This window comes from Lepisosteus platostomus, chromosome 5 (assembly GCF_059453375.1).
Source record: "Lepisosteus platostomus isolate fLepPlt1 chromosome 5, fLepPlt1.hap1, whole genome shotgun sequence".
NCBI classification, from domain to species: Eukaryota; Metazoa; Chordata; class Actinopteri; order Semionotiformes; family Lepisosteidae; genus Lepisosteus; species Lepisosteus platostomus.
The window spans coordinates 21,391,437-21,405,217 of NC_142615.1; the positions used below are offsets into that span (position 1 = coordinate 21,391,437).

The 13,781-nt window shown below is 40.7% G+C and overlaps 3 non-coding genes across 3 annotated transcripts; 1 reads left to right on the plus strand and 2 right to left on the minus strand.

Moving 5' to 3' along the window:
* The first annotated feature begins 777 nt into the window (after positions 1 to 777).
* trnal-caa (transfer RNA leucine (anticodon CAA)) lies at positions 778 to 888 on the plus strand. The gene is made up of 2 exons: positions 778 to 815; positions 843 to 888. It is a non-coding gene; the product is annotated as a tRNA-Leu (tRNA).
* A 9,988-nt stretch (positions 889 to 10,876) lies between these two features.
* On the minus strand, positions 10,877 to 10,949 carry trnak-uuu (transfer RNA lysine (anticodon UUU)). The gene has a single exon. It is a non-coding gene; the product is annotated as a tRNA-Lys (tRNA).
* Positions 10,950 to 12,263: 1,314 nt separating this feature from the next.
* Positions 12,264 to 12,335, minus strand: trnaa-cgc (transfer RNA alanine (anticodon CGC)). The gene has a single exon. It is a non-coding gene; the product is annotated as a tRNA-Ala (tRNA).
* Between the last annotated feature and the right edge of the window lie 1,446 nt (positions 12,336 to 13,781).

The following is a 13,781-nucleotide window of genomic DNA, read 5'->3' on the forward strand; positions in this document are numbered from 1 at the left end:
AGCATCAATCTTTCCAGGCGGAAATTGACTCCTTTTCTTTCTCGAGGGATCATATTAAACATTTCATTTGGATCGAGAAGAGGATCACCATGAGACACAAAACAAACAGTTTCATTCTGTCTTTATTAGAATCTGTATTACAGCTAATGAATGTAAAGCCTTTAGTATGCGAGAGTGAGAGTTCAGTTATGCCAGGGAGTGTGAGAAAAGAGAACTGAGCTGCCAGCTCAGCCGGACTTACTTGTTTTGGGACTATTTCCAATAAGTACCGCATTAGTAGTTGTGTGTCCTTACTGGTATCTTTTAAACATTCGGTTATATACAAACGGGACAGAGACACAGTGATAATCTGATTTTAACATGTCCTGCATTTTAACTTACTGAACAGATAAATTGAAATGTTCTGATTCAGAGCCCCTGCAGTTCGTGCTAATTAGAACCACAACAATACTCCTGAGTCCTGAGCACCACACTGAGCAAAGGTTCAGCTGAACTCTGACTTTGTTCAGCATGACTTGTTGTTGCAGTTGAGCTCAGAGCTGGAGATGATCTCCATATTCTACCACACTAACTAGTCCTAAACGTAGTACACAGTACACACTTTTTAAAAACAATTTAAAATATTGCACAAAGGCTGTAAAGCACACTCTTAATCGATCCGAATATTTGATTTCCGCGATCCGTTTAGGCAACATTAGGCAACGTGGCGCTTCTCCAGCAAAGCATTTCTCAGTTTTGTGAACTACTGGTGCTTTTAACACACCAATTATGCAACTCGTCAGGATGGCCGAGTGGTCTAAGGCGCCAGACTCAAGGACTCCTGTCTTTCCATTGCTTGGGTGTTCTGGTCTCTGAATAGAGGCGTGGGTTCAAATCCCACTCCTGACAGCTTTTCCCTCTCTTGCATTTTTCCTGTCTTCTTGTGCTCGCTGACAACGACAGAAAGAAGAAAACGGAGAAACAGGCTTGCGGGCACATGATGGGCAGGGAAATGCTTCGTGAACTCTTCAAAGTGATTAGCAGAAAGTCAAATAGGCTTCGATTTCTCCCTTAAGAACTGTTTGGGGTGCCTGTAATCGAGTAAAGATTTACGGTCAAGGTATGCATTCAAAGGTGAAAGACCGAAATATAAATCCAGAAGAAGATGTATTAAAACATATTGTTTTCCTTGCGGTGTCCCCTGTATTTCATTAAATGTGGCATTGTGAAATCAGCCTGTAGCCCTACGGAATGCAGCCACTCTCCCGGTGACAGCGGCAGGAGCCGAGAGGATTAAATCAGAGCTCGAACAGAGAGTTAAAAAAATATGGGCAACTAGAACATAGATCATAGAACATTTTTTTTAAACTTTCCTATCTGCTCGGCCTTACTGAAGTATTTTAGCTGCATTTTAGCTTCTATTTATATACTTTACAGTAGATAGTGTTTAGTAAGAGAAGAGAGATACAAGCGCTAAACCCCCACAATAACCAAACCTTAACTAAAGCAGGAAGATCAGTTTCTGCTCGAGACAGCCGTTTTCTGAACTGTAAATCTCTGGCTGGAGACGCTGTGTGTCCGGACTCAGAGGTTGTATAAGAAAAGACTCGGAGAGCTGCAGGCGCAGCTCATTGCTCTGCGCTCCCCGTGCGGAATGCGCGTGTCCTCCCTCCTTCATTACCTTCATACACTTCTCTCAAACCATATCAAACTCCTGGAATATTTCGGTGAACAGATACTGGATCTTTCTTTCCGAGATCATAGGCAGAAACAATAAACACGGTGAAAACAGGAAGGTATTCTGATCGTATAGAGAAATGCGCAAAAATAAATTTCCTAAAATCCAATAAAATCTAGTTACATTCTGATGCTATTTTGATGTATCTGAATAGTTTTGGCACAGTTGTTACAGCAAAGAGACAAATAAACTTTTTAAAATTTCATTCGAGCTGTAGTTTTGAAAATGTTTTTTCAATTCTCTAAATAATACAAACACAAACACCCGTTGTAAGCGTCTGACCATTGATATTCTTGAATTATAAGACCGTACACACGCTGGCAGGCAGTTCAGCGAATATGATGCCCCTGCAGGGGCCGAATATTAGACAGACGTATACATACAGTCATCGTGTGGAGTTTATTCCTCCTCTACCGCAGTCTTTGCCTCTTGTCACATTTGCGCTTAATTGACGATTTTTTGTATAGAACACCGAATATCTTGAGGAAGCCTGTCAAGCGAAGACTGATGGATTATTGAGGTGCAAACACTGGTTCAAAATCAACACCCTCTGCTATTGCCGTTGTTTCTTTGATAATTTCTTCAAATTCCTCATCTGACCTTCAATATCGAGGGATATTGAGCATAATACCATACAAATTGTAACTTTCTTTTGATTGCCAGTTTTATTAAAATGCCATCCCCTTTTACAGTTATTTTAGATGTTTGGCAAGGCGTAATATCCCCCCTCTCACCCTCAGCTAAAATATTTTAAAAGTACAACAACATTACATTATATTGAACAGCGTTTATGTTAACATTTATATTCAAATTAAGGTAAATATACGAAAATATTAAAATAGAACTCCGGCGATCTGTTGTTTTTGCTTGACAAGTTCTCGAACAGTTTTGCATTGTTTTTTAAATTACTTTAGCTGAAGATGCAACGGGAGCATAAGTGAATTCTCCCTCACTCACTGGAACATATAATTCTATGGGTGAATACTAACTGCTTGCAAGTTGCCAATGTCGGTAATTATTGGAAATTCCCGGTAATGTTGACTCTGGTACTCAAATGTTTGAGTAAATATCAAAATAGTTCAGGTTTTGCGGAACAATTAAATTTTTGCGGTGATGATGTTTACTATAGGAAGAAGTGCGTCCCTGGGTGGGATCAAAAAACCCACCTGGGGATTAATAGCCGAAAACGCTAACCGATTGCACCACAGAAATGCTTACACCTTGCTTTTTTTCATTTACATACTTTTGGTGAACAAAAAAATTCGCTCGCATTTCATCTTTCGCAAGCTGTATGATTTAAAAAAAAACAAGTTGTTCTGCAAAGGAAATGAATAAACGCATTAAACCAAATCAAGACCTCTTTGAGTGTCCAAAATTACATGTTCTGTAAAACAAGACAGGAAAAAAAAGGTACCGTTGGAATTCGGACCCAGGATTTCCTCTTTATGAAACAGGTCTTTTAACCAGCTTTACCACAGCACTGGCAGAATACTATTCTTATACAGGTGGGTACCCACCCTCAAACCTTTGTTCTCTCGCTATTTTACCTTTGCCTACTGCCCTGTCTCTCTCACACCTGAAGAAGGCTCCACGGGCGAAACGTTGTGTTCTCGTTCTTCTTTTTTTCAGCATGGAATAAACCTATTACCTATTCTTATACAGCCTCTTGGACACACCCCTCTGAGACATCTGAGGTCGATGTGCGCTGAGCCTGGTCGCCGAGCAAAATCATGCCCAAGGGGGGTGGCTATTGTGACGAGGTGGCCGAGTGGTTAAGGCGATGGACTGCTACTCCATTGTGCTTTGCACGCGTGGGTTCCAATCCAATTCTCGTCGGTTTATGTTTTCGACTTGTGATCCGTTTCTAAGTCGGACTTGCTTTCTTTAGCTACTGTAGTAGAGCAGTAATATTTCTAGCGTTGCCTGAACATGGCTTACAGCAGTAGCTGACAGATATAGTCTCTTAATATTTAGGTTAAATTTATGCTTTGTACTGCTTTCACCTGATATTAATAGTAGTCCTGATGAACGATTTAGGGACATGCCGCATCTTGAAAATGTTCTTGTTAATTTCAGTTTGGAAAAGATGCACTCACCAGAAGCAGAAACTGGTCGTATCTGCAAAATGCGCAATGCAATAGCAATGTCTTGCTATGAGTCCTTACCTGTTACAGGAGGCGTTGTAGGACTTTTTTTGTTCAGAAAAAGCTATCAATTCATCTTACATTTCTACTCCATCAATATTAGCAATGCTATCTTTACTAAGCTCTAAATATAGCTCTAAATAAATGCAAATTTTAAAATACATTTTAAAATAAATGCTATTCCATATGTTGTAACTTTGTGGTATTTAGAAATTTTATCTGAGGATGCAAGGGAAAGTATTATACAACTGTGAAAGAGGCTTGTATTTTAATACAATTTTCGATCAAAAGAAAACCAAAGTCCCTATGATATTACCGTCAATATCTCTTGATATCAACGTTCAGTTGAAAGATTTGAAGAAACTCTCAAACAAGCAACTGCAGTAGCAGAGAGTTTTGATTTAAACCGATGCTTGCAGCTCAATACTCCATTCATCCTTGAAAGAAGCAAAGACAGGGGTATTTTGAGTGTCTCCATGATCCTCTTCTCAATCCAAAAGAAAGGTTTTATATGATCCTGATCCCACTAGAAAAAGGGTCAATTTCAGCCTGCACTGATGTCCCTTCAAACGTTTTATAAGAACTCTGGACGTTTATACAGTGGAAGCCTGGTCCATTTCTTCTTCTGAACGAGACTATGGGAGTGAGTATTTTGACGTCGAACTGGGATTTAAATAGAGGAACACTACACTACATTGGGCTACACGTGTGACAAAGCGTTTGCTTTCCGACCTCTCGATAGCTCAATTGCTGGATGTTAAGACTATAGACAAAAACAGTGGGCATTTCTTATGTCCCTGGTTTGAATCCAGCTCGAAGGATGGTGTTTTCTTGTTCCTTAATCAAAAAGTGAAAATTGCGAATTTGTCTTTCACTTTGACGTTCACCCGAAAGCTCAGTATATAAAGAAGTAAAGGATCCTGTTCTGGATCCTAATCCTAATCCTCACGTCAGATTGTTTTGCTTAGACCTTTAAAATGTACACTGTGGACTGTTTGCTCTTCCTAACACAATTAAAAAGCCGCCGACAAACTTATCGATCGGGAGTTTAGTTCAGTGATAGCGCGCACTTAAGGCGCTCCGTTTTCTATCGCCGGCATCTCTGTATTCTTTTTAAACGAGATATTTTTTATTCTTCGTGTGTGAATTTCAGGGAGACTCATAAACCCTTTGTCTGTTTTAAAGATACATTATTTTAAACCAGACATAATGAAAGACGTAGTAACTAGACACACATACAAGACACATGAATAGTAGCGGCTCTGAATGCAATACAAACGCCAATGGCGCAATGGATAACGTGTCTGATTACGGATCAGAAGACTTTAGGTTTGTACTCCTTCCTGGTTCGTGAAGAAGCTTTTAAACCTCACTACTCAACACTGACATCGTAGGGTGTGCGGTCCTACACAACCTTACTATCGACTGGATGAGTCTTCTGTTCAATCTCCGATTCTTTCCGCACATTCCTGCTATTTCACCACCGTTATTGTAGGATAACAGCCACAGACACGAGAAGATATACTATTCCGAACAAATGTCTTAAACAATCTCGTTGAAAAAGGTGACAATACGTTTTTGTTTCTTTAACTTAACCTTACTTTTGCCTGTAAAGTTACATTATTTTCTGTAGCCGCAAATCCCAATATTTCTGCTGTCTCCCGAGAAACACAAGCGTGGAGTCCAATCATATTAAATAACACAACACATCTATTAATTTAACACCCAGATGTGACAGAACACATGTAAGACTTACACACAGCTTTTAATATGCTCTAGTGAATCTGCAGGTGTCCTGGGGAGGGAAGAGAACTGATATTAAGGAAATACATATTTAAATGGGATGTAAGTCTTAAATGTGTTTTGTCACATCTGGGTGTTAACTGAATAATTTTTTAGCATTATTTATTGTGTTTTGACTCTATACTTGCGTTTCTCAGGAGACAGCAGAAATATTGATGTTTACATTTCTATTCACATTCCCGGTGATATTGACTGAGGTAATGCAGAAGCATGTTCTCTATAACAATAAACGGTGCGAGAAGACAGGAAGAAAGGCACCGCTAGGATTTGAACCCAGGATATCCTGTTTACTAGACAGGCGCGTTAACCAACTAAGCCACGGCACCGGCAGAATCCTCCTCTTTTACTGCGACTTGGACACACCGCTCAGACACCTGCGTTCAGTAAGCGCTGAGTCGGCTGGCTGAGCACGTTGCCTCATTTACATTCAATAGGAGCCCCGACACCAAGAGAAACGTATAGAAATGGGTTTTATCCGGCACTTTTCATGTCCAATGCGCTTGACATCTCCCACGGGCGACAAAGTTCATTTACACCACCTTTCTTTCTTTCTTCTTTCACCAGGAGTACAATAATGGCAACAACATGTTTGGAGTTCGGCATTTCATTTAGTCTGAGGAAACATCGTATCGGAATGAACTGCCTAAGATAAAAGAGTAATTGCGGCTTCAGATCGTTTTTACAGAGCATTGCGTTGTTCTGCTCATGCTGACAACACGCTTTAGATATGTCATTTACTGCAAGCGTTGCTTTTCCAGGTTTTTCTGAAATTCCTCGCATTTGACCCAGCACTAAAACATTTCATTCCCGTCGCTGAATACATCGTGGAAACGGTATTTGCAACGGAATGCTGTTACACATGAAACATTTTCGTTATTCGGTTCTGAAGTTTGAAAATGAAATTAAAACGGGGGTCACTTCATAGGCTTGAAAGAAGTCCAAGCAGCATAAAAACCCGCAAATTCTTACAAAGGCTGTACCTTTCTTATGCTGCTTTTATAAATCAGCCTTAAACATTTGAATGCATACCTTACTGCTGCTAACCACATTCACGTGTTTACGAAGCTTTTTTCTGTCCGTTATGTTTTTGCTAAGCAGTTTCTCAGTTTTCCTCGTACTGTGATTGTCAGCGAGCACAACAAGACTGAAACAGTGTAAAGGCAGGTAAAAAAGTCAGGGTAAAACGCCTGATTGTCGGGAGTGGGATTTGAACCCGTGCCTCTATTTGGAGAGCGAAACACAAAGCTTATAAGACACGAATCTGTAAATTTGCTGTTTTAAACCGCTCAACTATCCTGAAGAAATGGGTGCGGATTGTATCAGTCACATCCGATTTTCCGTAAATTTAGGACGATTGATACAACTGGACGAACAATTTGTGGCGTTTAGCATGACATGGAAAACGGTACCGGAGCGTTCGGGTCCGGACTACAAGACTCAGAAACAGTTTTTACCCCCGCACTATCAAACTATTAAACTCCCAGCCTCTCTCACTCTCTCCTCACCTCTCACCTATGATCTGAACCTCACAGTGCCTTCTTTCTTACCAAAAACCCAAACACACATTGAAAATCTACCTCTACCTTACATGTCAAAAAGCTCACTCCCCATCATTTCTATCCCTTTATTTCATTCTTTTGATGCATGTTTTTGCACATAACCTGTTACCTTTTTGTTGTTTTGCACACTGCCCGTTGTTGTTTTTTGCACATCGGCTGTTGTCTCTGTCTTTCTTTTGTTATACAATTGTATTGTTGTTGAGTTTTTTTCTTGTACTACTTATGTCCGAGAGCTAGCTAAATAGCATTTCGTTATACCATATACCTGTGTATGAGTATAATGACAATAAACTTGGACTTGAACTTGAACTTGACATAGTCTTGCAGGCAGTATATTATTTTATCGTTTACTCGTTTAAAAAAAATGGTCTTCTTGTTCCTAAGTCAGATTTTTAGTGCTTCCAACCTGGACTGACAGCTCACCCGATCTGTTTGTGATCAGACCATGGAGTCGGGGGCTGTACCAAGCGCACGTTCCTTCCCAATGCTGAGGCGATCATTCAGAAGATGGTTGTGAAGAGAGACAAGCTTTGTCGACTAAAAAACAAGGCAGGATATGCAAGAATACTAATCACTGGCGACAGTTATGCTCTCTTACTATTGAGACTCTTACATTGCGAGTTTTTTTGAAGACTTTGAAACTAAAGGAAAGTGGAGACAAATGAAACAGGCACGGGTGGGGTGAACCCACAATTACAAAACCGACGCCTTACCACTTGGCCACCGCACCTTCGAGGAAATATGGGAATAATGTTGTTCAAATTATTTTTTTCTGAATCTGGTTTACATCGCCTGGAGGCAGCAACAACAATAAAAGGGATACTTAACAAGGAGATACGCTGTAGCAGTGCGACTCCAACAGATGCTCCTGAAGAGGCTGGAGGTTTAAGCCAGCTCCTTAAAGCACTCAGCCACGTTACTCTCAACAGCGGCTCTTCAGCTCTTGTTGTTTGACCTAGTGTTTTTATAACGCGTGGAATTGACCGCAGCTTCGTTTTCTGAGATGCTTTCTCTCACGTGGTGAAATCTCGACCTCTTTGGCATCTCTGGCTATAGTTCTTCTGTAGAGCAGGCTTTCACACCTCTGCTTTTAGTGCCCTTGAAGTCATTTTATTTTTACAGGAAGACGCATTCCCTAACGATCTCTCCTGTTTTAGAAATGCTTCATAAGGCGTGTTTGATTCAACGGACAAACAGTATACTAATTGTACAATGCAGATTTATGCGGCATTCGTACTGGATTTGAGTGGGATTCTGAAATACTTCTTGCAAAGGTATTCAGACTTTCTTGAACCTATAATAAAAAAACAGACCTGAAACTCCCTAACTTCCAATCTCTGATGTTGCTGTCCTTAAACTCGGACGTGATGTTCTGCAGACGTGTGCATAATGTCCTGTTTTCTTACAGTGTAGACATTTTGCTGTTCACGCTCCGCATTCATCTGCTTTGTGCATTGTTAGTCCGCACCTGTAACATGTAATGTCAGCCGTCCCCTGTTCTTCTATATCTCTAGCATGACTGCGTCCGGCTGCTCGGCTTTTGTTTGTAAAGTTTGAGCGAGCGCCCCGTTCAGTGTCACTTTGTCACTGTGGTCAGAAAGCATTCTTGATTCTGCTTGAGCTGCTTCATGAATTCTAGCGACTTTAAGAGCTCTTTCTAAAGTCAGCCCTTCCTCCTGCAGCAATTTATAGTCTCTTATGTGCACATTTTTCCACAAGTTGATATCTTAACATGTCAGTTTCCAATACTCCAAAGTCACAAGATTTAGCCAGTTCTCTTAGTGCAGTCACAAAAGCAACAACAGATGCGTCCTGAGACTAAGTTCTCTGCCTAAATTTATGCCGTTCCAAAACCACTTTTCTCCGCGGTGTAAAGTAAGCGTCTAAGGCAGCTACAGTCTGTTCATATGTACCTTTTTCTCCAGGGAGGTTGGCGAAAATCCGCTGCACGGGAGCCCCGATACAGTGCAGTAGTGTAGCCCGTCTTACGGCATCCTGAGCTTCTGTAGATCCACTGGCTATTTAAAAAAATCTGTAGAACTCCATCCATATCTTGTATTCCGAATACAAATCCGGAGCTCCGAGGTTCAGTAGAAATGGTGGAAAAAGCTGAGCATAAGCAAAGCTTCTCGGCGCGGCTACCATATCTTCCATGGCGCAAGCTAAACGAAAAGTCTGAAAATTCAGAAGTTCGTTTCTACCAGCAAGAGAACTAAAATCAGCAGTGTTCTGCTTGCTTTGAGTCCGTTAACCACTCATCTCTCGTCGCCATAAATGTTGTGTATCTAAATTTAGAGACGTTTTTATATTATTTTAACTATTTTATTAACTACACAGATCACGCCTTTACACCATATATTCCTGCCTTCTACTCTCTCGTTCTGTTGTCTCGCGATGTCTACTCACTATACTACATTTAGCATGACTTCTTGTTGCAGTTGAGCTCAAAGCTGGAGATGATCTCCATATTCTACCGCACTAACTAGTACGAAACGTAGTACACTTTTTAAGTGAAGTCAGGTTGTTAAAAAATTAAACCAACGCCCTGTCACAGAAACGTACCCCACTCTCCGGCGCAACAAGCGGGGGTACTCAGCACTATACTAAAGAGGAGCGCTTGTCTGCAGCTGAGCGTCAGCTCTGTTTACTGTCAGCACTCATTTCCAAAGACTTTTTCACCTGCTCTCAGCTTTTAAAGACAGTCATAAACGCTCAAGAAGTAATTCATGTCAGTTGGAAGTCTGTTTCTGTTGTCTCAGCTCTTGATAAAGAAAAGCCGTGCTTGGAAGACTCCCTCTCTGAAGAATTTACCGTCACCCTGCGAGGGAGAAGAGCCATCAATCACCGAGGCAACCACTGAGACAGTTAACATTAAACACGTGAAATGCGAGATGTTGTGATTTTTTTCCCGCTTAAGGCTTCTATCGTTTCTACTCTAACGAGAAAGACCTCTTTATTAGAAGTGAGATTTTAACAAACGTCTCCAGGGTTAACTGCGACCTGAACGCAACGCCTTAGACCAACAGCCATCTTGCCTGTGCTACTTAGAGCAGCGCTCAATAAAAAATGATCAGAAACCGAAAGCGCTTCTTATGCGGATCAGTATATTCCGATTCCACTGGTTCTGCAGAAGAAATAAGAAAAGACGAACTCAAAGCACTGTGTTGCCATTACGGGTACTCTGCGGCTGCTTTAAGATCTACTCACACCGTGTTGCCATTAAGGCTACCTAGTTAAAAAAAAACTTATCGTCACCTTTTTGAACGTGATTATTAGACACCCGCTAAATCTCCACCGAGTTTTCTTGAGAGATCGTTCAGCGAGCAAGTAATAAAAACTACTTCGCTTCCAACCTCTGCTGTCACTGTAAACTCGAACGTGATGTTCTGCAGATGTGCAGTGTACCTTTCCTCTTGTCGTATTCAAGAGTTCTCACTGTGTGAGCTGTACTCTACTGTGATTTAATTTAGATGATTACGTGGAGTAGAGTGACAAGATCTACTTGAACATTTTCGTTTTTTGAAATGAAACACTAAATACACTACTGTAAATACAAGTAATGGACATTTAAAATAACCACAGTACAGCTAGAAGAGTGAAAGATAAAAGACTATTTAGAATGACATTCACAATAGAATTAAAAACGGCACAGCCGCCCGAACAGGGACTTGAACCCTGGGCCCTCAGATTAAAAGTCTGATGCTCTACCGACTGAGCTATCCGGGCTCTGAAAGAAGGAAGACACTGTCGGGATCCTCGCAAGTCACGTGTCTCTTGTTCCGAAGAGCAGTCATACCTGACCCGTCTGGAATGACCACTGACAGACTATCCAGAAGCGACGGCACCAATCCCAGTAAAATGAGTGAGAAATACAGCATGACATGGGTAGTTAAGGGGCTCCCACAATCCATCTTTCCTCACATTACTGATTTTTTTCAATAGCATTTGGACCTTTTTTCACATTCAGATTTTTTTCTCATTTGATAAAATCTTTTAATCAACAACATTAAAAAGAAAACAAATGGAACATTTTTTGGAACAATAATTAAAACAATCTTTCAATGCCTTTGTTGTATACGTGTGCACACCCTTTATAAAGGGAGTTGCAACAGTGCTGAAATTTAAAGAGCATTTCTGTAGAGAAAACAGCCTTGATGTTAAGCTTAGGGAGCCTGTCTTTTAGAAATTCTATTTCTTAACACCTTGCACAGCCTCCCGACAGACTAACAAATATTTTTTGGAGAAATTGTCTCACACACCGGAAGACACTCACGTTTATTTACGTTAGAGTATGTGAATAACAGTTTAACCGAAAAAGTTTGTAATTGTGATATTGTTAAAATTCAATAAATCGTCTCTCAACAGTTAGAATTTATTAAGAAATTATTTTATTTAATAAACTATAAGACAATTAAGAGAGTTTATAGGTCATATCCGTCGCTTATGTTCTTTTAACTCTAGAGTTCAGGATCCAAACCCAGCTGCGGACGATTGTGTTTCTTGAATCTCTTGTAATCATCAAAAGTCGATGTGTAGTCCTTCAGTACTTTCTCGAGTTGTGCCATGGATATTTTATACGTTCAATACTTGTCATGCTCTTTTGCATTTTCCTTAACAAACGGAAAAAGTTAAAAGTGTGTTTATGGCTGTGCTTCACATCTACACGAGAGCACTTGTAACAGTACAGGACACGCAGTGAGGAGTTCGTGAAGCTTTCAGTTTAGTGCGGAGTTCAGAAGGAGGATTCGCTCGCTGAATGATCTCTCAGGAAATCCCGGGTGAGATTCAACAGGTGTTTTCTGCAACAGCCATGACAAGTGTGAAGCAATCTCAGGATTTCCTGAATTTGAACTAAATTATTAGTTCAAATAATTTAGGATTTAACAGAACTAAAAGAGGTACATTTAAAACAGCAGCGCAACTCTGCAGCACGTCGAGTGTGCCTGCATTTAATTGTGTAAACCTGGCTCTCTCTGAACACGAGCAAAGAGTTCTCACTCACCAGAAGATTGCAATCTGAGTACTGTAATATAAAGCACCTGGAGATGCCAGGGATCGAACCCAGGACCTCATACATGCGAAGCATGCGCTCTACCGCTGAGCTACATCCCCGATGCTAAAATTTGCGGAACAGACTTAGAGATGTCTAAATGCTCACTGATCACACCACTCACGAAGAATGCCTGCAGTTTCCCACTTTCGCGTTTCTTCTACTACAGAGTAAATTCATAGGAATGAAGAAATAAGGAAGGAAAAATAATCGCATCGAAGCTTCAAGAGACTGGGCACAAATGAATCTGTTATTTTTGTATCCAGTTACATGGGCAACGGTGGTTGATTCCCAGACGGGGGAGTGCTTTTTTTCTACCTCCTTACTCGACTGTCTTTCAATTCTATTTTATTTGAAAGCTTTTTGCATCTTTTAAGTGCTCTTGATTAAACTATGCATAGAAAAACAGCAGTACTGATGATTTAACGTAAAAGGGTGAAACAACACCCCAACCACAGGAATGGTAACAGGAAGGATCGTGTTCTTATTTAATATGTCCTTTTGAGATGTCTTGTCAATGCACACAGGCGGTAGAGCTGAATAATTTACTTTTACTGGTGTTTTTAAACAAAGATGGAACACATTCTTTCTATACCAGGAAGAAAGGAGCAGACTTTACCTTTAAGAGGCAAAAATGACACCTTATCAAAGCTAATATTAATTAAAATGACATCACAACAAAAGAGTGGAGCCTTGAGTGAATAAAGCCTTGAGTTTTCATTGGAAGTCTGTGTCTCCATAACTTTGTAGGTGAGAGAGAGGATTGTAATAATTTGCAGGTGCTTCTCGGAAGTGCGTTGGTGGTACAGGCGCCTTCCAAATAATTGAGTCAGGTTTGAATCCCAGCCAGTGCAAACCCAAATCTTTTCAAGATAATCTGTGGTCCGCTAACACATCTTTTGAAACACTGCAACAGGTAACACCCCGTGTGAACCATCATTAGCATCTGTTAAACCTCTCTACCTACCCGTTCCTCACAGAGACATGACGAGGGTCTAAAGGGACATTTTGAGCCGTAGAAACGTTTTATCATTCCGTACTTTCCTGTGCAGTCAGGCCAGTTCCACTTTAACTGCGCTCGACAACGGAGGTCGTTTTGAAAACAACGAGAGTAAAGGGACACTGCACGTCTGCAGAACATCACGTCCGAGTTTAAGGACAGCAACTTTAGAGATTGGAAGCTAGGGAGTTTCAGGTCTGTGTTTTTATTATAGGTTCAAGAAAATCTGAATACCTTTTCAAGAAGTATTTCAGAATCCCAGTCAAATCCAGTACGAATGCCGCATAGATCTGCATTGTACAATTAGTATACTGTTTGTCCATTGAATCAAACAAGCCTTATGAAGCATTTCTAAAACAGGAGAGATCGTTAGGGAATGCGTCTTCCTGTAAAAATAAAATGACTTCAAGGGCACTATAAGCAGAGGTGCTCTACAGAAGAACTATAGCCAGAGATGTCAAAGAGGTCGAGATTTCACCACGTGAGAGAAAGCATCTCAGAAAACGAA